Source organism: Oryctolagus cuniculus, chromosome 1 (assembly GCF_964237555.1).
Source record: "Oryctolagus cuniculus chromosome 1, mOryCun1.1, whole genome shotgun sequence".
Taxonomy (NCBI): domain Eukaryota; kingdom Metazoa; phylum Chordata; class Mammalia; order Lagomorpha; family Leporidae; genus Oryctolagus; species Oryctolagus cuniculus.
In genome coordinates, this window is record NC_091432.1 from 208,741,389 (window position 1) to 208,767,747 (window position 26,359).

Here is a 26,359-nt window from a genome sequence, read left to right on the forward strand (position 1 = left end):
CCCAGGTCTGCGTCACACTGCTCCTCAGTATACCAAGAGTTCCTGCCTTTCAGGACCCGCCAAGCAAACAGAGCTTCAGGTTTTCGGGCAGCAGCCTGAAGCTAAAGTGCCACGGGTCCTAATCACGTTAGCTCCACTGGAGAGATCATTTAGGAATGAAAAATGCACTAACGAAAATGGACTTGAGTGGCCAAAACACTGAGGATGAAAATGCCATACTGGAATCCTCCCTGCCCCCCCCCCCCGCCCCCGGCCGCATACACTCCTATAAAATGTCAACAGCATTTATAAATTGTGTCTCCAGCCTGGAGTGAGTTACACAACTCCCTGAAATTCTCTGCAGACTAAATTTCCCCCTGGCCAACAATACGGGGTCCTTCAAATGATAAATGGCACCATCAACAAAGCAGTTTCCCAATCTGGAAAGCCACAGCAGGTCTTCGAGGACTGTGAGTAAGCACCAAGGGGATGCTGCCAACACCTGGCTCCCAGGTGATGAGGACAGCGCCAGCGCTGTGTCTCTGTGGAAGGAAAACACAATCCCACGGAGAGACAAGTCTGCTAAGGCAGGCACAGAGAGTCATCTATGAAACTGACAAGCCCTCACAGCCAGGATATATGTGCGTTTCTGCACCTGAGCACGTGGCCAAGCTACTCTTTGTCAGGTGTCACGGTGCCTCCCTGAAGGGCTGCATGAACTATATTTTACTATTATTATTCTCACGAACAGAAAAGACACATTCTATGTGTCCTACTTGCCCACCCAACAGGGTGTATTTATTTATGCTGGAATAATCTCACATAATTATGCCAACATTAAAGCTAGGGAAGGGACAGAAAATGAAAAATGGAAAAAGACAGGAGGGATAAACAGGTTAAAGTGAGTTCCTGTTGGCACTTGGCAGTATGAGTCCTCAGTAGAAACCAGAAGCCCCTTTCCTTATAAAGCAGTGCCCAGTTCATCATCATAGCCTCCAGTGATATAGGGGTAGGATGTGAGAAACATGAGAAAGAAATGGAAAAAGACTTAAGAGTGCAGTAATCACTTATACCTAGAAAACCAAGTATTGGACTAAAGTTCAATCTCTATCAGGATATTACCCTTTTGCCCTCACCCCTTAACGATTTGAATTAAAAACTTCTAGCAAAGAAGAAAGATTGCAGAGAATTTGCAGTGTGCAAGAGGAAGAGACGATCCAACTCATCCAATGGCAATGCAATAAATCAGGTATTCCTCCAAAATTCAAATCTTACACCCTATTTCTTTTCCTTATCAGCAGACCTCTCGAAAGATACAGATCCCCAAAGTGTCTCACTCCAAGAAGAGAAAGACCTAAACCAGCATAGCATCAGATTGCACTTGGTTGTTTAAAGGTGTCAACTGGTCTCCTAGCACTGAGAGGCAAGATGGCGTGGTGAGACCCACGCTTGTAATCCCAAATTGTTTCATAAGTGGCTTAGGAGGGAGGTTGCATTCCAGAAACACTGAAATAAATAATTAGCTACATTGTTCTCATGCAAAAAACCTCTGTCCAGGCATCATCAGTTGATTTAGAAGCTAAAAGAATCTTTTCAGATCCCCAAGGTAGTACTGAAGAGGCTGGTACAAAACATTTCTATTAAAAAGGGAAAACTAATCAGCTAAATGTTCCCAGACATGAATTAACTCCAGCTTCCCAGCCACGCGTCCATGCCCAAGGCTTTATGCTCTCTGAGCATCAATTTCCTCCTTACAACATGGAGATGACAACACCTGCCTTCTTGTATAGTGTTCTAAGGACTTAAAGAGATAGCACAAATAAGTTTCCATCATGGCCTAATGTACATGCTGAAGTTATAACGTTCTGTCTCTTCATTTGTATTTCTCTGTTTGCTCAGTACCCTCTCACAAAGAAATGCCCGTACCCTGCTTAAACAGGATATACCCTATTATTTCTACCAAATCCACTGTGGGTTTTTGGAAAGGTATAAAGGGGCAAAGTAGGACAGACAAAATCTGAATAACCTGGTGTTGGGGTCCCCAGGGCCAAACCCCAGTACAGAACTCCTCCTCTAAACCCTGAGTGGAAAAGTTCACAGAAAGAGAAGATATACCTCTATACAATGTTCATGAAAAAGTAGAGGGGATAGAAGGGAAGGGCAGGGGAGAGTGGAGGGGGGCAGGGGAGAGTGGAGGGGGGCAGGGGAGAGTGGAGGGGGGCAGGGGAGAGGAAAGGGAGGAGAGGAGAGGATGCTTTTGTTGGGAGAACATTTTCCTAAAAGTGGAGTTCCTGGATCTCCCCAAACATGGGTTCTGATGCCAGGGACCCCCTGGGAGATATAACAGAGGTTAGCAAAAGTATTCCAGGAGCAGGCATTGTGCAGTAACAGGCTGAGGCACAGTTTTTAGACACCAGCATTCTAACTATACTCTGCTTCCAGTCTAGCTTCTTGCTACTAAGCCTGGGAGACATCAGATGATGGCCTAAGTGCTTGGGTTCCTGCCACCCACACAGGTGCTCCAGGCTTCTGCTGGGCTCAGCCTCAGCTGCTTCAGGCACTTGGGAAGTGAAGTAATGGATGGAAGATTTATCCCCTGCCCAACACCCACACTCTGTCTTTCAAATAAACAAGTAGGCCGGCGCCGTGGCTCAATAGGTTAATCCTCCACCTTGCGGCGCCGGCACACCGGGTTCTAGTCCCGGTCGGGGCGCCGGATTCTGTCCCGGTTGCCCCTCTTCCAGGCCAGCTCTCTGCTATGGCCAGGGAGTGCAGTGGAGGATGGCCCAGGTGCTTGGGCCCTGCACCCCATGGGAGACCAGGAAAAGCACCTGGATCCTGGCTCCTGCCATCGGATCAGCGTGGTGCGCCGGCTGCAGCGGCGGCCATTGGAGGGTGAACCAACCGCAAAAGGAAGACCTTTCTCTCTCTGTCTCTCTCTCTCACTGTCCACTCTGCCTGTCAAAAAAAAAAAAAAAAAAAAAAAAAAAAAAGCCAAATAAACAAGTAGCCAAGAGCAGCAGCAGAAAGTTCTGCTCCAGCTTTGCTGGATGCAAACAGACAAGCATCCTTTCCCAGTATTTCCCCATTGCCTGGCCTCCTGTACGATTCCCTCCCTCCATCTCAGAACACAGTGATCAATCCTGGGAGCGCTTCCATCCAGAGAGAAGGGTTTGGCAATGCCCAAGCCCTTCTACACAGGTAACTGAAGCCAAAGGGACATTTCCACATCAGTTTTCCAAGGAAGTGAACAAACAAACCAAACCTCCCCCCCACCAAAAAAAAAGGCAGTACTATGTACTAGATTTCTCAACGTTTCAAAGCGTAGCACACTCACTTCTGCCCTCGTATCCATTTCCAGTTGCTGGCTGGAAAGGGTCCACTCCACTAGTCATCGCAAGTCAGCAGGCTTCCCTTTGCTCCTGGATGACCACAAAAGCCACTTCACTCACCTCCCTGATCCAGGCTTGCCCCCTGCCACCCAAGTCACAGAGCACCCAAAGTTACTAGACTAAAATAAACACCTGAACGTGCCACTCTTGCACCTGCATCCATCCCTCTGCTAGCTCCCACCACCCTGAGGACAGATCCAGCCTCACGAAGCGTTACCTGCGCTCCCTGCTGGGCCTCTAGCCTACCCTCTCACCTTTCCCACCTGCTAAGCCATGCCCTGGAAAACACTCCCAGGCTCTGAAGGTGCTGCACTCTCCCATCACTGGCACTCCACTGGCCTGCTCCCTTGTCTTGAAACACTTTCTTGTGCATTGTCAGCTTGGCTAATTCTTCCTCACCCTTAGAGTGAACCCGTCAGCTCCCCAGGAGTCGTTCCCAGATTGCCTCCCCTGCACTGCCAGTCCAGCGAGGAGCCCTTGGTAGGGGCTCCCACAGCAGCGTCCATCTTCCCTTGCAGGATTTTCCCACCTTCAGAGTCAAGGCAGCGACCGTTCCTGTTTCCTTCGCTACTATTTTCCCAAACAAGCAAAACAGTGCTGGCTTGTAATAAGCACTTCAGGGATGTTTGCTTAATTAATTAACAAAGAGACAGACATGAGAAATAGGGTCTGAGAACTCAAGGGTAGTGGCTCCTGGGACTGTGATAACTGATTTCTTAGGCTTGATCAAATGATTTAGGCAAATTGTCCCCAGAGAAGGAGCCCAGATGGCCACGAGGGACTACTGCACTTCCCAGTTGACTCCTGGGGCACCCTGCAAAATGTAATTGACTCTAAGGCTACTTCCCATAACCACCAGCTTTCGCTGTGGGCCAAGCAGGCCTCCCAAGGCCAGCAGGCCATGAAATTGGCTTTTGTACCAATCCTCATGCTCAAATCCTAGAGGTATGCCTCAGGATCTCTCATTGGCAGTCTCCCAGGGGGTCACCCCTCACCAAAGTTTCATAATTTCCCCACCCCCACTTTGTTCTGTGCACTATGGAACTGGAACAGGTCACTGCTCGAATCTTCTATCAATGTGTTTTCAGAAACTCTCATTTCCACTGCCAGCAATAATTTAAAGTTATGTATATCTAAAAAACACAACAGATCGCTCAACTATAACCTTCCTAAATGAGCAAAAAGGCTCAATGTCATTGGTTACACAGAAAAGCAAGTTAAAACCAGAAGGAAATACCACTATACACCCAATAAACTAAAAATTTAAACCACGCTACTGAGTGTCTAGAACAACTGGAAGTCAATTCACTAATTATAGATAAATCAAATGGAAGAGCCACTTTGGAAAACTGGCAGTTTCTTGTAATATTTATTATATATAAGGAAGCTTCAAAATGTTCATGGAAAATGCATATGATCTCTGAATTCCATTTTTCCGTGAGGTTTTTGAAATCTCACACAAACACTCATGAGATAGTCCAGCCATTCCATCAGCTACCCAAAAGAAATGAGAATGCTGCCACACAAAGACCTGAACATGAATGTCTGCAGAAGTCTTACACAGAACAGACAAAAACTGGAAACAACCCAGTTGTCTATCAGTTGGCGAATAAATAAAAACAGAATACCACTTGCAACACAAAGGAACAAACTACTGATATGTGCAACCACATAATTCAATCTCTAGAGCATTACACAAAAGAGAAATAGGCCAGACACAACAAACGACTTACTGCATGATCCCACGTCTACAACATTCTGGAAAACATGAGACAGCCCAGACAGAAATCAGTCTCAGCGGTGGCCAACAGTTACGGGTTATGGTAGAGAACGGCTGCAATCGCGCCTGCAATCTTCTCTAGGTGGCGGAAGTGTCGCCCAACTGTATGCATTCGTGAAGACTTACCAAACTGATCACTTACAAAGGGCAAATTTTAATGAATGCAAATTATACATCAATAAACCTGACAGCAGAACAACAACAAAAAAATCCACCTCTCATTATGATAATGAACATACCCTACAAATCAAATTATGCTTTGGAACACCTAAGAACTGCATAGCACAGAGTCTGGAAGGGGCATAGTAAATAAATATTCATCACCACTTATTAATTCCACACACACAAAAACAAACTGCAGTCTTAACTCTGCAAGGCCCTTGTTAGCCAGAACAATATTTATGGAGTGTCACAAGGGGCTTCAGACCTCACAGATTCAATAGTGAATGACAGAGGCAAAGTCCCTGCCTTCAGGGACCTTGTGCTCCAGCAGAAGAGACAGAAAATAGACAAATAACAGAGGCTTGTTAAGGCAGTGGATGGTAGGAGTGCGAGGAAAAAATAAAGTGAGTACAGCAACAGAGAGGACCGAGTGAGTATAGTAATTTCCTTCTTATGGCTCAGCTTACAACAACCCAGTGAGAGCACGGAGCACAGACTGCACACAGGAGGTCACTTAAGTAATGCAAGTTCTTTTCACTTTTCCCTAAACCAAAACCTGCCATGCCAGACAGACTCCATGATACTGGCAAAAGCAAAAATAGAGGGGCCAGATTTGTGGTATAGCAGGTAAAGCCACCGGCTGCGATGCTGGCATCCCATATGGGTGCTGGGTTGAAGCCTGGCTGTTCCACTTCCAATCCAGCCCCTGCTAGTGGCCCTGGGAAGGCAGCAGAGGATGGCCTAAGTCCTTGGGCCCCTGCACCCGAATGGGAGACTTGGAAGAAGCTCCTGACTCCTGGTTTCAGCCTGGCCCAGCACTGACCATTGTGGGCATTTGGAGAATGAAGCAGATGGGGCTGGCGCTGCGGCTCAATAGGCTAATCCTCCACCTAGTGGCGCCGGCACACCAGGTTCTAGTCCCGGTCGGGGTGCCGGATTCTGTCCCGGTTGCCCCTCTTCCAGGCCAGCTCTCTGCTGTGGCCCGGGAAGGCAGTGGAGGATGGCCCAAGTGCTTGGGCCCTGCACCCCATGGGAGACCAGGAGAAGCACCTGGCTCCTGCCTTCGGATCAGCGCGGTGCACCAGCCGCAGCACGCCAGCCGTGGCGGCCATTGGAGGGTGAACCAACGGCAAAGGAAGACCTTTCTCTCTCTCTCTCTCTCACTGTCCACTCTGCCTGTCAAAAAAAAAAAAAAAATGAAGCAAATGGAAGATCTTTCTCTCCTCTCTCTCTCTCTCTCTCTCTCTCTCTCTCTGTCTCTGTCTCTTCCTCTCTCTGTGTAACTCTTTCAAATAAATAAATAAATCTAAAAGAAAAAAGGTAGGCTAACAGGAAGCCTGATGTGAAGGGGGAGTAATACCCCCTAGTCCCTACTGAGCACTCTGGTACAAGCAAAAAAAAAACAGGAACTCCTAGCCCTGACCATCCTCTACGTTCCCTACAGTACTGACTCTGTCGACGGAAATGGAGCGAGGGGAAAATGCAGGGGTCTGTGCTGCTCCCAGAAGCTGCTGGCTTGCGCAGTAACAAAAGGCTGGGCTGCTCTTTTCCTTCCTGCAAGACCTCTGTCAACAGCACATGATCTCCGCGTTAGGCTCCAATCTAAGGGAGGGAGTCAGCTCTGGTGCCTGGCCAGGCCACAGAGGAGAGTCTGCAAGCATGCTCCATGCAAGGGCCATGTCTCACTGGGAAAGAGAAGCTGGCTGGCCCTGGGGGCTGGTGAGGGAAGCCCTTCCCAGGGCCATACATCATCTGTCTGCTCTATCTAGCAGATGGAGTTGCAAGGGATTTTTGAGGCTTATTCCTACCACACCTCTGATATAATCTTTTTTTTAATATAAATAGTCTCTGAAATAATCTTATAGAGAGGCCGAGGCCCCCAAAAAGCAAGACTTAGAGCTGGCCCCTTGGTGTCTCAAGAAATAGTTTTTCAACAACTGTTACTCCCACTAAGCTATTTCCCTTTGATTTTGCTGGTTCTTCTGAAGGCAATTCTATTACAAGTTCTATCCAAAAAGTTCACATATCCAGAATGTATAGTCAGCAACTAATCTTTGTTCTTCAAAAACAGTGATTATATGATAACTATTTCTCTTAACTTTAAATAAATGTGGTGTGTGTGTGTGTGTGTGTGTGTGTATTCTGCTTTTTGGCTAAATCCCTGGATAGTTATATGAAGTGAGACTGAAAGTGAAATTTTCAACAACAGCTCTCAGTACTTTCTCTAATTATTTGAAAGGCAGAAAGAGAGATAGGGAGAGATCTGTCGTCTATTGGTTCACTCCCCAAATGCCCACAAGAGATGGTGCTGCAGCAAGTTGAAGCCAGGAATCAGAAACTCAATCCGGATCTCCCAAGTGGGTGGCAGGGACCTGACACCTTGAGCCATTGCTGCCCCCCAGGGTATGCATCAGCAGGAAGCTGAACCTGGGAGCACAGTCCGGACTAAAATCCAGGTAGATATGAGACGCAGGTGTCCCAAGTGGGGTCTTAACCAGTGTACCAAATGCCCATCCTTTAGTAGCTCTGTTCTTCTTTATTGTGACAAAATGGACAAATAAAAATTTCACATGTTTATGGTGTTCTAGATGTTTTATAGGAACAGACAGCTAGACAGTAAACTACAAAGCAGGAGGCAGACTTGACTGTATCAGACATGAGATGAAAATGTGCTGGTGCTAAAGCATAACTGATTGCCTATTCATGAGATGTTAATGCAAAAGCAGGAATCACAGATGTGACTCATGTGCCTAATCTCCAGAGAGATGTGCCGGGTCCTGTGATATTAGGACACGAAACTTGTAAGTCCAGCTGAGCATGCTTGCTCTGGAAAAGGCCTGTTTTTTTTAAATTTATTTATTTATTTATTTATTTATTTATTTGAAAGTCAGTGTTACACACAGAAGGAGAGGCAGAGAGAGACAGAGGTCCTCCATCCGCTGGTCCACTCCCCTATTAGCCACAACAGCCAGAGCTGCACTGATCTGAGGCCAGGAGCCAGAAGCCTCCTCCAGGTCTCCCACATAGGTGCAGAGAGGCCCAAGGACTTGGGCCATCCTCTAATGCTTTCCCAGGCCATAGCAGAGAGCTAGATGGGAAGTAGAGCAGCCAGGACTCGAACCAGCGTCCACATGAGATGCCAGCACTGCATGCAGTGGCCTCACCCACTATGCCACAGGGCAGGCCCCAAGGCCTGTTCTCTAAATTGCCTCAAGGAGCGTATATCTCTGCATCAGGAGCCTCCTCCAGAGAGGGGCCTAACGCAGTTAACTGAAGGCCAAAACACAGGACTGGAACACGTTTATTGCATTCACGACTGAAAAAGGGACGTGGCTGTCATAGGAGTGGGACAGGGTTTTGAGTCATCCTGTGATTTCTCCCAGGCTGACCTATCAGATTTATTGAGCCTAAAGCCAATTTAATTCCCTCCATTAAACTTTCCTGGCCTCGGCCAGCGCCGCGGCTCACTAGGCTAATCCTCCGCCTTGCGGCACCGGCATACTGGGTTCTAGTCCCGGTCAGGGCACTGGATTCTGTCCCGGTTGCCCCTCTTCCAGGCCAGCTCTCTGCTATGGCCTGGGAGTACAGTGGAGGATGGCCCAAATGCTTGGGCCCTACACCCGCATGGGAGACCAGGAGAAGCACCTGGCTCCTGCCTTCGGATCAGCACGGTGCGCCAGCCTTAGCACGCCAGCCGTGGCGGCCATTGGAGGGTGAACCAACGGCAAAAAGGAAGACCTTTCTCTCTGTCTGTCTCTCTCACTGTCCACTCTGCCTGTCAAAAAAAAAAAAAAAAAAACCTTTCCTGGCCTCCAGATGCCATTGGGCTCTCTAACCTTAAGGGTGGCCTTGCTAGAGGCCCTTAATCTGCATGCCCTTGCACTTCCAGTCATCCTGCAGAGCCACAGTTCCTGTGAAACAGCCCTTAGTTAGAGACCCACAAAGGGCCAAGGGCTGGTACAGCGCTATGGTCCACTGTCAACAGTTTAAAGTCAACACTTTAATGCTCAAATTTGAAAAGACAAAAGGGGTAAGACTTTTACTCCAAGGTAAAAGTCAAGGATAAAATGAAGTCATTCGATCATTCTAAAATAAGACGACTATCTTTGCAGACATTTGGCATAGCAGTTAAAAAGTCATTGGGACCCTCACATCCACATGTCTGGGTTTGAATCTCAGCTCCACTTCTACACAGCGGGCAGCAAGTGTTGGTTTAAGTAGTTGGGTCTCTGCTACCCACAAGGGAGACCGAGACTGAGTTCCAGGCTCCTGGCTTCAGTCTGGCCCAGTCCTAGTTGTTGTGGGCATTTGGAGATCAAATCAACAGATGGAAGATCTCTGTTTCTCTCTACCTTTCATACAGATGAAAATAAAATATTTTTAAAATACAAGAATACTATCATTCTATAAGAGGCTCTGTTACTGCCCTGCCCATTTAAAAGACAGAGTTTCACTCAATGAATTTTATTAATTTCAGCAATCTGTTTCTCAAGAAGCAGGGGCAGTTTACAAATACCAGAGGCATAGAGGTCGCCATTGTGGTGCAGTGGGTTAAACCACTGCCTGTGACACAGACATCCCATATGGGCGTCAGTATTTGTCCCATTTGTTCCGCTTCTAATCCATAGCCCTCCTAATGTGCCTAGGGAAGCAGCCTTGACAGCACAAATACTTGGGTCCTTGCCACCCACATGGGAGACCAGGTGGAGTTCCAGGTTCCAGGCTTTGGCCTAGCCCAGCCCCAGCCATTGTGGCCATGTAGGTAGTCAACCAGAGGATGAAAGATATCTCTCTAACTCTGTCCTTCAAATATTTAAATAAACCTTTACGAAAAAATGTCAAATGCATCACACTGCTTGATTATTGTTAACCATAAAATTAAAGAGAACGGCACATCCTTCTTTCACCATGGAATACATAGCTAGTTTCTTAGACAAAATTATTTGCTCATAATTTTCAAAATGAAGGCTATGAAATGAATACATAAAAATGAAAAGAAGTCCACAAATACTGTACCAGTCTGTAACTAGCCTTTGAGAAGTGTAATTCCTCATGTTGTCAACAACTCTGTTTGAAAGGAGATCCTAAAAGTTTAAAGTGATTTCTGTTACATTACTGAGACAAACAAAGGTCCTATTCCTCACCCTCAACGTTTCAGATGTTAACAGTTAAACAGTCTCAGGACGTCCGAAACTCTTCAGAGCCAGGATTTCTAACAGCAGATCTGTGCTGTACCCAAGTCTTTGTTTCATGCTGGTAGAATTATGGAGAAATTCTAACAAAATAGTAGAGACAGTCCCTTTTCCCCTGCTGATTTCCACTAAACAAACACGGAGCAACCTTCAAAGGAAGCCTTTAGCAAACAACACAGCTATTTGCTTTTTCTCTGGTCCAGGGTATGTAGCACATAGGAAGAACCTCCCCACCCAGGGAAGGGGGGGGGGGACCAGCAACATTATATGTCAAAGGAAAAAACATCAAACGCTTTTTAACTGCAACCATAAAGCCCAAAATAAGAGGGATGTGAAGGGAAGGAACTACTGAATTCATAAACACCCTGAGCTACAGAACACAAGCAAGCCAGCCTCCATCAGCGACCCTTTCTTTAGAGAGAATCTTTTTGTTTGATTGTTTTAAAAATTTATTTTATTTATTTGAAGTACAGAGTTACAGAGAGAGGTAGAGACAGAGAGAGAGGTCTTCCATCCGCTGGTTCACTCCCCAGATGACCGCAAGGGCCACAGCTAAGCTGATTCTCGAAGTCAGGAGCCAGGAGCTTCTTCCAGGTCTCCCACGTGGGTACAGGGGCCCAAGCACTTGTGCCATCTTCCACTGCTTTCCCAGGCCATAGAGAGAGCTGGATCGGAAGTGAACAGCTGGGACTCGAACCGGTGCCCATATGAAATGCCCGTGCTGCAGGCGGAGGCATTAACCCTCAGCACCACAACTCTGGCCCCAAGGGAGAATCTTGATTAGAAAACCACTCCTTGTTGTGGGAAGGTTTCCCAAGGGAATTTTGGGAGTGCTCTTTTAGTGACTACACCAAAAATCATTTAGCTTGCCTTACATCTGGAAAGGGTCAATGTCTTCTCCCAGCTGAAGGGTTTATCTGTATAAAAGTGCTCAAAGTGTGAGGAGTCAGACCGGTTAATAGGCAGTCAGTGGAAATTCAGGGTGGAAAATGTTCCCCCAAAAAGTTCTTTAGGGGTCGGCGCCGTGGCGCACTAGGTTAATCCTCTGCCTGCGGTGCCAGCATCCCATATGGGCGCCGGGTTCTAGTCCCGGTTGCTACTCTTTCAGTCCGGCTCTCTGCTGTGGCCTGGGATAGTGGTGGAGGATGGCCCGAGTCCTTGGGCCCCTGCACCTGCATGGGGGGGGGGGGGGACACTCCTGGCTCCTGGCTTCGGATCGGCGCAGCTCCGGCCGTTGCGGCCATTTGGAGAGTGAACCACTGGAAGGAAGGAAGACCTTTCTCTCTGTCTCTCCCTCTCACTGTCTGTAAACTCTACCTGTCAAATAAAAAGAATAAAAACAGAAGTTATCTTTAGCGAAGTTAGAAGTACCTGCCTGCCCACTACTTGAAATCTTCCAATCACGAGAGCAGCAAGGGAGTGGCATTCCTACGGAGCTCCCAGTTTATTCTGAAGTAAATTAGATATCTCACCCTTCTGATGGCTTTTGTTTTATCCTGAGCAAGCTAGACAGGCTTGCAAATCTGTTCTTTTTATGGGTTTAGTCCCTGCCTTGTAACTGAACGTCAATCTGACTGTCAAGTGTTTCCTCAGTTTATGCTTAAAAACCCCAGTGCCATGGCCCCTTCTTCTTGCCTTTCTTGGAAGCCCCCCCTCTATGCTGCTCTGGCTGGAGGTCTTTGACCCTAATAAATCTTGCTTCTATCTCTCCGCTTGTCTGCTTGGAATTTTTTCTTTCATGTGAGACAAAGCACTGAGATAATAATATTTTCTCCACCGTTGTTTCACCTGTAACAAAAGCATGTGGGGTTTGGGCAAACCTATATCTTACACTGTCTTTTCTTCCCTTTGGACTTGTTCCATCATGAAACCGTGTGCCAAATCCTTATCGCGTAGGCTTTCTTAATTAACCAGTCCAGTAGGAAGAAGGGAAGGTTCTGGAGTTGGATAAGGGTGGGTTTGAATTCTGACTCTGCGACCCATCAGCACTGGGAACCTGACCATCCTGAGCCCTGTAGCCTGTCCATAAAGCAGAGCTAATACACGTATAAAATATTTATCTGGTTCCTAGAACTAAGTTAAGTACAGTGCTATCATAAGGATGAGTGCTGCTGATGTCACAGAGGGCGGGGCATAGAGTGGGCAGTGTAACTGAAGGATCTCTCCTTTTTTTTTTTTTTTTTTTTTTTTTTTTTTTTTGTCTACAGAAGATACTGTTTCCCTCAGGAGCCTTTCCAGAGCAAACTGGAGCTCTCTCTAGTGCACTCCTCACTGGGAGAAATAGCGGCATCCCTCTAGTGTGCTGGTGTCACTTCTGATTGTTGTTTTATCATAAATCCCCCTGCAAGGAACTCCCACCACTCACCTACACTATCGTGCAATTTTCCCCCAAGTCTACAGCAACTAGTTCAGTTCTCCTCTCCACCCCTTTCCCCCAGCCTCTGTCAAAGACCTATTTGGAAGGCTAGCCCACACTCCCTCCATCATTTCAGCCTTGTCTACCATCTTCTCCAGTGTGCCCAGTTATCAGGTGGTTTCTGCTACACTCAACATCTCATTCTTCACCACACCCAGCCAGAGTGACCTGGTGCTCCATAAACCTTTGTAGACTAAAGGCCCCTGCAAGTAAAACCTCAGGGCCAAGACAAGATAGTTAAAGTGGATTCCTTACAGTAACAAATCAGAAATTTTACTGAAAATAAAGGTGCAAGTTAGCCCAAAACTATGACAAAATTTCCAGCTGAGTTCAAAGCAACGGAAATTCAAGCTGAAGTGCATTTCATCGGATTTCCCTCAAAGCCTCTGTGCATTGTTGGAAAAGACAACTTTCATCAACTTCATGTGAGCAAAAGAGAATCTGGAATCTGCCAGGTGGAGGCTCCAGAAGCCCTGAAAACACACCACCTGCCAAGGACACCTTCCCTAGGGGCTCAACCTGCAACACAGGGCTGTCAGCATTGCTCAGGAGCCTTGAACTCTGAACTCACAGGCTCAAGAACTCACTCAATAAAGCCCATCAATACCTGGATACAATTTTCCGCCTTAACACTTTATTCCCTTTACCTTTGCCAAACCGAGTTAGCCAGGCTTTTGTCCAGTTCTAGATCATGGAATAGAGGAACAACACCACCAGCTTTCTCCAGAGTTTCCCCTGAGACAGTGTGCTAGCAGGTGTCACAGCCCATGGAGAGCCAGCTAAACAGATAAGTGAGAATTTAACCAGGGTTCCAGGGCAGGCTCAGAGGCACAGGGTCTAAGTCTTGTCCTCCACACCTTAACCAAACTCCTTCTCAAGAATTCAAACCACTTTGCCAGCTATCTAGCTAAATTAATCACATACATGTGATTCTGGGGAAAAAAAAAAAAAACAGAAGTGTAAGGGTGTTAGCTTTTCTCTTTTTAATTACTAGAAATATGAATATTATTTGGGGCCTGGGAGGACCCTCCAAAGGAAATAGAGCTGTTTTACTACCATATTATCAAGATTCAGAGTGTCCTGAGTTTAGAAGGTGCTCATGTCATGTTCACAAATCAAATATTCTGTGTGCCAAAAGAAAAAAAAAAAAAGTACTCAAGGCAAAAAATGGACCTAAATTATTGGGTGGACCTTCTGCTAACTTCCTCTTTACAACTGTGGTTTTTATGGGAGGATTTCAAAAGCTCACACAATGCAATCCCCCAAACAAGGATGTGCTAAGTTTACAACAGGTGAGAGCCCAGCGGAAGCTCCGCCTGAGGACAGAGGGCCACTCCTGTCTCGGCAGGCTCCTGGGGCACATGCCCTCCCTTTCACAGAAGCCAGGAAAACCAAGTGTCAGACAAGCCTCCATTTGCCCCACGGAGGAGAAAGCCACACTGTGATCCTGTGAAATGTGACTGGAGTTGTAAGCTGGAAAATGGTGCTAATTCCACTAAATTTGCAAAGCCTGCAATAAGATTGACAACTGAATAAACACTACTTGACCAAAAGCTTTCTTTATTTTGAACTCAAGGTCCTTATTATAATTAACCCAATCATTAAAGTAAAAGGAAAGAAAATCCACCTGCCTTGAATCACAATTAATTCTAACTGGCCAAAATTAGCATTAGAATTTTGTACTTTGGCATAAAGATACAGTGCCTAGGAAACCCTCAACATTCAGGAGACTTCCTTCTGATTGGAACTTAAACCAAAGAGCAACTTTTACTTGGGAAAAAGGAAAAAAATTCCAGTTGAAAAACCCTTTAGGATTCAAATTGGCCCAACAGACAGAATAAATAAGTGCCCAACAGCTTGAGAATAACTAAATGAGGTCAGTCCAATATTTAAGGATTCAGTGTCCATTTTCAGTAAGCACAATTTTCTTTTGTCTCTCCTAAAAGAGCATTGTAAAGATTACCCTGTTCTGGTACAGTAGAAAGAAGCCTGCATTGAAAAGGCAAGAGACTAAGCTTTTAATTTCTAGTTAATGACAGCTGGAGAAGGAAAGTAGGCAAGCAGTTCTACCACTTTGGGTCACAGAAGAGGAAACACATCTCTGTGATATTGCAGTAGATGATTTAAGAAAACTGCCCAGAACTAGGTACCCAATAGCCATGGAAAACACTCATACATCTCCCAAAGCATGGCAAACCATCACCGTAGATTCCAACATCAAAAATCTCTCTCTGCTTCCTCCCATGATGCTGGTAGAGTGCAAACTGAGACACTTCAGCAGCGGACGTTAAAGCGCTCTGGGAGCAGAGAGACACATCCCTTACATGTTTTAGGAGAGGCGTCATGGGGGAGGGAGCATGAGAAACGCAACAAGTACGAACTGAGGAGTCAGCACAACCTGAGCCTGAGTCCCTGGCTGTGCCATTAGCCACATACAGGAAGCAGGAACACGTTCTTTCACTTCTGTGTCTGTCAGGTGCATCACCTGAAAAATGGAGCTAATAACAGGCAGCCCCCGTGTTTCCCCCAGTGGGGGAGGTCACACAAGATGAATGTAAGTGGTACCACGGGGACGTCAGGAAAGGGAATGCACGATATTAAATATTAAATCACAGAAGAAAATGTTATTTTCTTCAGCACTTCTTTAGCCTTTTTAAAAATTTTATTAAGGAGAGTTCCTGTTTTGCTTTCTCTTCAACACCTGCTAATTTCCTAATTTCCCTGAAAGCGAGTCTCAGAGTTAGCCAGAGCCCTGAGGAAGGCAATAGTTCATTTTATAGACTGCAACAAAAGTAGTTTGTTTTCACTCATTTTGAAATGCTCATGTATTTATGAGAACTGATGCTGGTTTTCAACTTCCAATTTTTAAAAAAAATTTATTGAATTATAAAAATGTGAATCAATGTAAATAACTTGAACCAGATGAAGTGTTGTCTGTTTCAGGGTTGTCTGTTTCAGGGTTACCACGAAGATTCAACGGGATGAAAAGATGAGGAATGAGAAGCCCTAGCCAGTTGTTCCCCAAAGCATGGTTGGTGGGTAACATTTCAGTAGATAAACATTGTAGCAGAGAGTACAGTGCAAATAATGGCAAACATGGAAGGCGATTGTGTGATTCCAAAACAAAAAGGAGCCAAATAGCAGGAAAAAGCCTTTGAAATAGAGAAAAGATGAAAACCTGTAGAGGGAGATTAATCTGACAGCTACTGGGCCATACTATGCGCTAATCACTCTAATTTGACATTTGTTTACCACATAATCCTTCACATAGCCAACGGTGTTTAAATGAATATGTGCTCAACAAATATTCAGTTTAATAGCATCATTTGTCTTTTAGCACATTAATTTTGAAATATATGTACATTACCTTGTTGTTGTGACTGTTAATGTTTGTAGGTACCTCTTGCTTCCCTCTCTATCCCAGTACCAAAATCGAGTTCACCACAGCTAAGGAAAAATCTTCCACCTCCATCCCAAGGCCCTACGTCTGGAGTGAGGAAGGATCTACAGGTCCAAACTCATTCATCTGGGCCTTCACTTTCTCTCTGCCTTTCCAAGGAAAGCTGCTACTAGCATCAATGTTGCTTTATGTCAAACTCCAAACATCCAAATACCAGATCCAATTGATTTCAAGCTGCCATCCCCCAGGGACTTGCTTCTTCAAGAAAACAAGCTTGGTTTGACTCTTGGCAAAAACAATTATTCCCAACCTGACGTCTAACAGGAATTTTGCAAAGCACAAGTAAACAGGGAAATGACATTTAAACAATTTCTCAGTAGTTCCTTCCCCATCCCACCACTCAGACACCTCTTGCAAATTTTTCCTCTCTTCTTCCTTCCAGTCCAAATCTGTTATGACCTCTGAAACCACAAATTCAGGACATGGTTTTAGAAAAATTTTTATCTTACTCACCTAGCCCCACTGAGGGTCTTCCAAGGTACTTAGTGATATTCTTATAAGGCACAGTCCAATTTTCATCCTAGGTTGGGCACTGGCACTCAAATTAGAGCATTAATGAGTCTTAGGAATGAGTCAGCTTTTGTTTTAATCACATATTGGCTTAACAAGACTCCACCATAAGAAGCAAAACTAGGAGCCAGTGCTGAGGCACAGCGGGTTTAGCCACCACCTGCAGCGCCGGCACCTGTTATGGGCACCGACTCAAATCCTAGCTGCTCCACTTCTGATCCAGCTCCTTGCTAGTGCACCTGGGAAACCAATGGAAGATGGCCCAACACCCTGGGCCACTGCACCCATGTGGGAGACCTGGATGAAGCTCCTGGCTCCTGGCTTTGGCCTGGCCCAACCCAGCCATTGCTTGCAGCCATTTGGGGAATGAACCAGTGGGTGGAAGACCTTCTCCCTCTCTAACTCTGCCTCTCAAATAAATAAATCTTAAAAAAACAAAAAAGGAAATTAGTGATTTAGTCTAAGTGTGGAACTTAGTTCAGTACTGTCACTGCCATCAACTTTTTCATGTCTGGAATATCAAGGTAAGTAACATGGGAATAAAAACTAGAGATGAAGTAAACTAAAACTCGAGCTTTTAGTCACTGACAACACCAGCATTATATTATATGCTTTACAATACACACACACACACACACACACACACCTGTTTTATGGATGAGGAAATGGAGGTGAAGAGAGATTGGCAACTTGCATATCTATCAGGGACAGGACCAGAATTCTAATCCACATCAATTTGACTCTCATATCCATGTACCTTTTCACTAGTTTCTGCCCATATATTTCAAGATGTCCTGATACTAATAATATGATCTATTTACTTATTTAGGAAGAACTACATAAATACTCTAAAGGTAGCTTCAGGGGATCTTTATTAAAGGACCAACTATTAGAAAGTTCCTTCCAGGAAATGTCACATACTAAACAGCAGTTATCACAAAACATCAGCTTCAACAACGCCAGATAAAATGCTTTGACTTCCAAATGCTTCCTGGAATTTGGATTTGGCTTAGAAAACACTGCACAATTTTAAACAAACATCCACACTCACTAAAACTCTGTATCTTTGCCTTTCGAATAAAAATAAATAAAAAAATTAAAAAAAAGTATAAAGAGTAGATCCAAAGCATATGAGGTTATTTTGCTTTTTTAAAATAACTTCTAAATCACATGTTATCTCATGCTCATCAACAATAAGTTAAGGCACCGCTCACAATGCTTCAATGTGGAATGTCACAGACGAGCATTTTCTCAAGTCACAACTGCTTCAAAAAGGAAAACGAAACTAGCAAAACAGAATTGTTTACTCTATAAAAGTAATGTGGCTTAAACCACTGAAGTACACACTCCAGTTTCTCAACCTATTGCAGACCTAAACTTAACTGCAGTTATCTCCCATGTCTTTTGATTCCAATGCTCTCCTGTGATTATTCCATTGTCTTTAGTAATCTTTGAAAATACAAGAAGCAAACAGGAGGCTCCCATTTTCTTTGTTCAAGTCGGCAGGGACTCAACCCTGTCCACATTAATGGGGAGGGTGTAAGGACCTCCATCTAGAAAAGCAGTCACTCAAAAGAAAGGCAAATAAATGTTTGCTGTAATAATTTTTACAAAGCACAATTAAATGCATGACATGAAGTGTGGTAATCCAAGTCCCATGGGCGTGAAAAAAAAAAAAGGAAAAATTAATTTCAATTCAGAGTTGGGAAGTATGGATTTGGGAGAGTTTCACAAGGAGAATAACATTTAAGTGATATCTTAAATATCTTAAAAGAGGTTTGCAAAAGATATCGGATTTTGTACTTAAAAAGTTCTTTTTCAGGCTTTGTTTCGGGCACCAGGTCTAGCACTCCTCCTTTGCTACAGTTAATGCCATAATACAGCTACGTCCTCAACAGAAAGCAGAGGAACTGAAGCCCGGGTATAGAGAGTTTTACATACAGGATTTTCACACCCTCTGGCTTCATGTACCCGGAACCCTGCCTCTCTAATAACATCTAACTTCATTACCTGGTCAGGAAACTATTTTCAGGTAGAAATGTCCAAATCAAAAAGGGAACCACTTTTTGCTTTTTGCTAATATTTCATTGACCTGGAAGCTGATTGCCTGGGGTGCAACCTCAACTCCACTACTTCCAAACTGTGGAACCAGGCTACCTAACTTGTCTATATCTCAGCTTCCTCATCTATGAAGATAATTGCAATATCTATCACATGAGGTTCTGATAAGAACTGAGTTATTCCATGTAAAATGCTTAAAACCATAGCAGAATACAGTAGGTCAAGAGTAAGCATAGGGCCGGCGCCGTGGCTCAACAGGCTAATCCTCCACCTAGCAGCGCCAGCACACCGGGTTCTAGTCCCGGTCAGGGCGCCGGATTCTGTCCTGGTTGCCCCTCTTCCAGGCCAGCTCTGCTGTGGCCAGGGAGTGCAGTGGAGGATGGCCCAAGTCCTTGGGCCCTGCACCCCATGGGAGACCAGGAGAAGCACCTGGCTCCTGCCTCGGATCAGCGCAGTGCGCCGGCCGTGGCGGCCATTGGAGGGTGAACCAACGGTAAAGTAAGACCTTTCTCTCTGTCTCTCTCTCTCTCACTGTCCACTCTGCCTGTCAAAAAAAAAAAAAAAAAAAAAGAGTAAGCATAGGAGTCTGTGCTGTGGCACAGCAGGTGGAGCCGCTGCCTGAAGTGCCAGCATCCCATGTGGGTGCCAGTTCAAGTCCTGGCTGCTCCACTTACGATCCAGCTCTCCGATATGGCCTGGGAAAGCAGTAGAAGATGGCCCAAGTCCTTGGGTGACTGCACCAGTATGGGAAAACCAGAAGAAACTCCTGGCTCCTGGCTTCGGATTGGCCCAGCTCCGGCCATTGTGGCCATCTGGGGAGTGAACCAGTGTCAAATAAAAGGACTTCATTTTAAAAAAGAGTAAGCATAACTTTTTACTGAGAGAGGTTTTCAGAGAGTTTATTTCTAATTTGTTATACTAATTAATAAGAAAAGCTGTTCCCATGCTAGTTCACTTTGATAAGGCAGACTGAAACTTTTTTCTAAGAAATGGGTAAATCTGATATTGAGGCAATAACAGCAGTAACTGAGGAAGAGCTTATTCCAAGAGGTCCACAACATAATTAGGCCTAGGACAAATAGGAATCACATAGTATCAGAACCAAAAAATAACCACCAAAGTTAGGGCTAACAGCTCAACTCACAGTTCTTCTCCCCTTTTCTTTTGTTCCTAATGCTTTCAGAGCCAAATACCCTGACATTCTATTTTCGAGGTCTGACACAAGAAGACATTTGAGATCAGAGTCTACTTACAAATATCTGATTGAAGCAATAGTATAGTTTTCATTTTAAACCAAACTAAAAAATTATTAGAGTTGAGTAAATTTTACTGTCTGTTCTTTGCATGGTTTGGCGATCCCTAGGCAGCCAACGTCTCAACCGGCTGAAGAGAATTTGGCTGGCTCACTCATGGCAACAGGAAAATACAATTCAGACTGTGGATTCTGATAAGGGCTACAGCAGATGCATGCAGAGAATACACTAAGCATCCTTAGAAGTGCCCTGCTCACACAGCAGCTGAAATCCTGCCACCCCGTTGTTTAATGTGGAAGTTAAAGAATTCTGGAACTTACTGGCTAAGTCCAAATCTTAGCTCTGCCACTTGCAAAACGTGTGGCCAGGGACAAGCTACTTGGCTTCTCTGTTTTTCAATCTGTAAAATAGGGATAATAATGGGTTTGTTGTGAAGATTAAGCAAGTATTTAGAACAATACTTGACACATAGTACTATGTAAGTGTCTATCAAATAAACATTGCAGGGGTGAGTGAGAAGTGCAGTAAAGATGCCACTTGGGAATGCCTGCATCCTACATCGTGTGACTGGGTTCAAGTCCTGGCTCCACTTCCAATTGCAGTATTCCTGCTAATGTGCATCCTGGAAGGCAGCAGATGATGACTTGAGCACTTGGGTCTCTGTCACCACGTGGGAAATCTGGATGGAGTTCTGGGCTCCAGACTTCAGCCAGGCCCAGGCCCAGCTGTTGCTGCAAGCATTTGAGGAGTGAACCAGCAAAAGAAAGATTTGTGTGTGTCTGCCTTTCAAATAAAATGAAAATAAACTTCAAAATTTATTCAAAAAATAAAAATTGTAATATCTTTGGCATTCCTGGAAATTCTCCCATGCAGATATGAAAACGGTCTCCATTTTTAGAGTAAGCCCACTCCCAGCACATAAAGTATTCAGAATCTTCTGAAAATTGATGCTTGAATAATTGACCACAAGAAACATCATAATTGCATTAGTTCTTTAGTATCTAGATTCAAGAATATTTTAGAAATGCAAAAGCCACATACATTTTGATATTTTCTTTGATATCCAAAGGTTTTTAATTTAAAAGAGTGTAAAGCAATATCCATTTAAATATTTTAGGAGATAAAATTGAAAAAGCAAAGATCTTAATTTTTTTGTTGTTTCTAATTTCTTTTTTTAAAGCTTTTATTTCATGAATGCAAATTTCATAGGTACAACTTTAGGAATACAGTGGTTCTTGCCCCCCATACCCACCCTCCCACCACCATTCCCATCCCATTCTTCATTAAGATTCATTTTTAATTAAATTTATAAACAGAAGACCAACTGTATACTAAGTAAAGATTTCAAGTTTGCACCCACACACACACACACACACTACGTGTAAGGTACTGTTTGATAAAAAGTTTCACAGTTAATTCGCAAAGATCTTAATTTGCAATCACTACAGTATAGCATAAACATCCTGGTTTATGGGAAAGGAGACACACCCACACCCACCCCCCAAAAAAAAAGCCAGAAAAATATTCCAACTCCTCTCTCTGTATTAGGTAAGTGCTACAAAAGGTAGTAAAAAGCTGAGTTGCTGAGTTTCATTCATTTTTAATGTTTGCCTTGGGACTTCCTTGAGCAGAGGTTGAAAACCATCAAGCCCTAATCACCCTTCTCCAACCTTAGACTAATGGACGTTTCACATGAACTGTAAACACACTGAGCCGCAGTTGTCCAGCGTCCACTACACACTTCATTTAGAAGTCAGTCTAAATGCTCGTAAGCATGCAGATTTCCAGTGCTCCTCTGCAGGGAAGACACCCACACCACAGGTGTCACAGTCACAGATCTGTCACTCTGCAACACCAGGCTGCACCTGCAAAGAAACTCATGAGTGACTCACTACACTACAGTAGCAATTCTTGCCCATTTAGACTGTGGTCATCACGAAGGCTGGAGTCTCCATCCCCTCATCCCTATGGTCCTACTGCTTATTCTCCAATAGATACTGTTTTGTTCTGTATAGCTAATGTTTTCCCAAAAATCCCTATCACAAATTATTTTAATGGTTTATGAGAGCACTTGGGGAACAGGCTCACACCAAAACTGTGTACTTGAACAATTATCCTGTCTGAAGAGAGTCTCCTTGGGAATATTCTCCATGCTCCCATGCTTTCTGTGCTTTGGAAGTTTCTGGTAAGAATGAGAATAACAGGAAGCCCCCATCACTTTTGTGTTAATAGGTTGAAATATAAGAGATGAGAAAGTATTATTTTAGCTGATTTTTTTTTAAGAAGATGTGATAGGTTCACTTTTCTCTCCTTTATTCTTTATTTGAAAGGCAGAGTTACAGAGAGAGAGAGAGAGAGAGGTCTTCCATCAGCTGGTTCACTCCCCAATTGGCCTCAACGGCCAGAGCTGCGCTGATCTGAAGCCAGGAGCCAGGAGCCTCCTCTGGCTCTCTCACGCGGGTGCAGGGGCCCGAGGACTTGGGCCATCTTCTACTGCTTCCCAGGCCATAGCAGAGAGCTGGATCTGAAGTGGAGCAGCCAGGAATTGAACTGGCACTCATATGGGATGCCCACACGGCAGGCAGTGGCTTTACCCACTACGCCTCAGTGCTGGCCCCTTTAGTTTATAAGTTTTGTCTAAAATCAAAACTTGGATCTGGGTTCCAAGCTATTGTTGTCAGTTGTTCTTTATGGGAGTGGGGCTTGGAACATACAGAAAAAGTTACTTGCTGATTTTCACCACCAGATAAGTTGTTTAAAATATCAAATCTGTCCTTGATTTTATGAATGTTTACACCACTCACTTCCTTTCTGAGGTGTCACTGAAAAGTCTTGGGTTTTAAAAGCTGATGGGATCAATGCCCGCACAAAAGGAAAGGCAATTACTTCTAGTGCCAAACACTTTATTATTCTGTCTTCATTTTTCATCTTCTCTCCTGCTTCTGGTAATTCCTGAAAAAGAGATGCACCTACACAAAATCCGGCCACGGGCTGATGCCCCTAGAACCTTCTCTGATTTGGCAATGCTCTGGAGTCAGAAAGAAGGCTAATAAATAAAACAAAAAACAGACGGCCTTTCTTTCACCTCAACCCCCAAGGTTCCTCCCGGTCTGCACCGGGATTCACGATCAAGGAGCCCGCGGGCGCCAACGCCCCGTGGAGTCTTGTCCTACTCCACCACAGGCCGATTCCTAGGCCACCCAGCCAGGAGGCGCTGCGGGTCAGTCTCTGGGGGCCTCCCGCAGCCGGCGCCCAGCTCCCCCACCCGCACAGCACAGCCTAGCTCAGCCGCCAAGCTGCAAGTTCTGCGCCGCCCGCCGGGGTTACTCGCGGTCATTCTGCTGCACCACCTCTGCCCGGCTTCCCCATCCGTGCCCTGCCTGAAGCTGCCCCCCACGACACGAGCAACAAAGGCCAGGGAGATAGGGCAGAGCGGGGAGGAAGGAATGGGCACCCCAGCTCCAAGTTTCCGCGAGCTCTCCCGAAGTCTTGCGTTTAAAAGGTACAAAACTCATCCCTCCCCCCCCCCCCCATGCGCCAAGGACACCAGCCCCACGGAACGCAGGAAGACGGCAGACAAGCCATCCCCAAGTCAAACAAAACCCCCAAGGCCTCAAGCGAGCAATAGCACAATGGACCCTGTTTGGGACACCTCCTACACGCGTTCTTGGGGGACAAGCAGGCGCAGCTCCAGTCCCCGGGCGCACGGAGTCAAACCCCAGGTCCGAGCCTAACTCAGCCCAAGCTGAGTGGGGCTTCGGAGCTAGCACAGGTCCCGGTGGGCGCTGGCAGACCCGCGGCCAGAGGGGTTTGCATTGGGCTCAGGCGCTCCGGAACAAAGAGAAGCGCTCGGTGCAGGACCCGCGCCTCTCCCGACCGGAGCAGCGGCGCCCCGAGTACGCGCAAGAACCCCCGCCCCGCGGCGCCGCAGGTACCGCTCCTGGGTCTCCAAGCCCGGAGATGATGCCCGGGCTCCACGGCCGCCGCGCGAGCCCCAAGCGCAGCAAGCGCCGGGTCCTAGGGTGGCCGGTCTCGTCTTCAGACACCTTTTCCCATTTACGCCGCCCCACTCTATTCGCATCGCAAACGGTGGGAATGTCGGGGTCCGGACGAAAGTCCCCGAATCCCACCGCTTCCCCACACAATAACACCCAAGTCACTGGAAAGTCTCTTACCTGCTTTCCACTTTTGTTTGCGCCTCTTTCCCCCAACCCCGTGACAAACCCTTCCGGAGAAGGGGAGGAAAAGAAGAGGGGGCAAAAAAAAAAATTAGGGAGCAAAGCGCAGGAAGCAATAGGCCCTGGCTGCGGGGGTCCTGGGGCGCCCCCTGCCCTGTCCGCCCGCGCTTGGGGAGAGGGGTGTCGGCGCGGCTGGGCCGGTCCCGGCCGCACTCACTCTCCGTCGGAATTACTGTTTTTTGCCGCGACTAGTTCCTTTTATAGATTCGGCTGTGCCGGGCGCCGGGGTTACTATCGGTCAAAGCCTGTTCTCTCCCTCCTCCCCGCCCCCCGGCCCGGCCTCTGTTTATGTAGTGCAGTCACTCAGCAGCCAGCACGTGGAGCCGCGGCCCGCCCCTTAAACGGGCGACGTCCGGCCCGGGGCGGAGGGCGGAGGGCGCCGCCTGCACGGCCGGTTTCGTGGGGTCCGGGGGTGGGCTGTCCGCGCCCCTTGCCCCTCCCCGGGCCAGCCAACCCAGGGCTAGTGGAAGACGCGGGTCTGGGGCTGCACCCGAGACTCCTCTGAGTTCCGGGCAGCCAACAGCGCCGGCGGGAACGGTTTCCTCAAAACTTGAGTTTTCCGCCTTCCCCCCCCCACCCCCCGCCCCCGCTTTGTTCGTTTCCTCAGTCGCTGGGATTGGGAGAGAGGGAGCTCCGGGCTGGAACCCCTCGGGACGCCAGCCCTGTAGTCTTTGCTTTCAGCGACCTAAATGGAGTAGGAATGACTGGCTGCTTTTGTTTTCCAACACAAACCTTGCCTTTGGTTTTCCCTGGGAGACCCCCAGCCCCGGCACCCCAGAGCCCTCCGGGGAAGCCTGAAGAGCGTCTTGCTCCACCTCTTCCTAAGTAGAGACGGAGGGCTGGGGGGATGGAACAGTGTGGAGCAGCCTGCTTTTTATTTTCCTGTGACTGGTCAGAGCCCCCGTGATAAATACTCAGGGCTCGTAGGTAAGCTCGTCTGTATTTGCCGAGTGCAGCTCGAGAATCGCGGTTGTGTGAAATTATATAACCTCTCCGGTTTTCCAATGCTCCCTTGGGCTTTTTGGCAGTCAGGAGCAAGAGCACCCAAAAACGTGCGAGGGGCAGAGACAAGAGGGCACGCGGAGGCCCACATACCATCTGTCTAAATATTTAGGTCCTAAATCCAGACAAGGGACGGTAAAATAAACATCTCTTACCTTGACAAAGACGCCTTTGTCGGGCAACCTTGAAGGGCAGGTTCACATTTAGACTGCTCACGGTTTGACCTGATTTTGGCAAGAATGTGGTGGAGAGGGACAGCTGCCCCCAGCCCCGCTCTGCTCCAGCATCTCACAGAACCCCCGCTGCCTGCCTGTGGACACACACCCCCCAACACACACACACACACACACACACACACACACACACCCTGCTTGTGCCCCCTCAACTCCACAGGCACTCGTACCTCTGGACCACAATTCAAGCACAGAGGCCCAAGTCCATGGTTCTGTGAACATTCGAGGACAGAAAATAGGCCCCAGCAGACCCTGCGACTGCACACAAGGATCTTGGGGCAAGAATTCTAGGGCCCCGGGTCCTCACGATCCTGGGTGGCACAGTCCCTTATCCCCATGGATGCCTTCCCTTGCCAAGAAGGAGTAGCATTTGAGGAGTGGTCACACCCAAGCCTTCCAAAGCCCAGGGCATAGGGGAGGGATCCGTCTTGCCTCAGTCCTTGGGTCCCAGGGTCAGACTTGACCCAACCACAGGATTTGCCATGTAGATGAAGTCTCTCTGCCTCAGTTTCTTCCTCTGTAGAGAGAATGTAATTGCTCTCTTTAGCCTCACAGGGATTTTCTGAAAATGAAGTTTGTTGACATCTTCAAACTCCTTGGAGGAATGACACTATAGACTGAGAGGGTACTAGTAGCTGAAAATCGGTGTCATTTTCAGGTGTCACCTATGGCCTATAAAGT

The 26,359-nt window shown here is 46.5% G+C and overlaps 1 protein-coding gene across 4 annotated transcripts in view; it reads right to left on the reverse strand.

The window, feature by feature from the left end:
- Positions 1–24,708, reverse strand: part of ABCA1 (ATP binding cassette subfamily A member 1) — a 138,221-nt gene extending 113,513 nt beyond the window's left edge. For 3 of the 4 annotated variants that reach the window (XM_051855993.2, XM_008257418.4, XM_008257475.4), the window contains exon 1: positions 24,381–24,708. The gene's annotated coding sequence lies outside the window, so the exon portion shown is untranslated. Of the gene's footprint in view, positions 1–20,525; positions 20,547–24,380 lie in introns of those variants that run through there. The other variant, XM_070055065.1, reaches the window with a different exon arrangement.
- Positions 24,709–26,359: the final 1,651 nt, after the last annotated feature.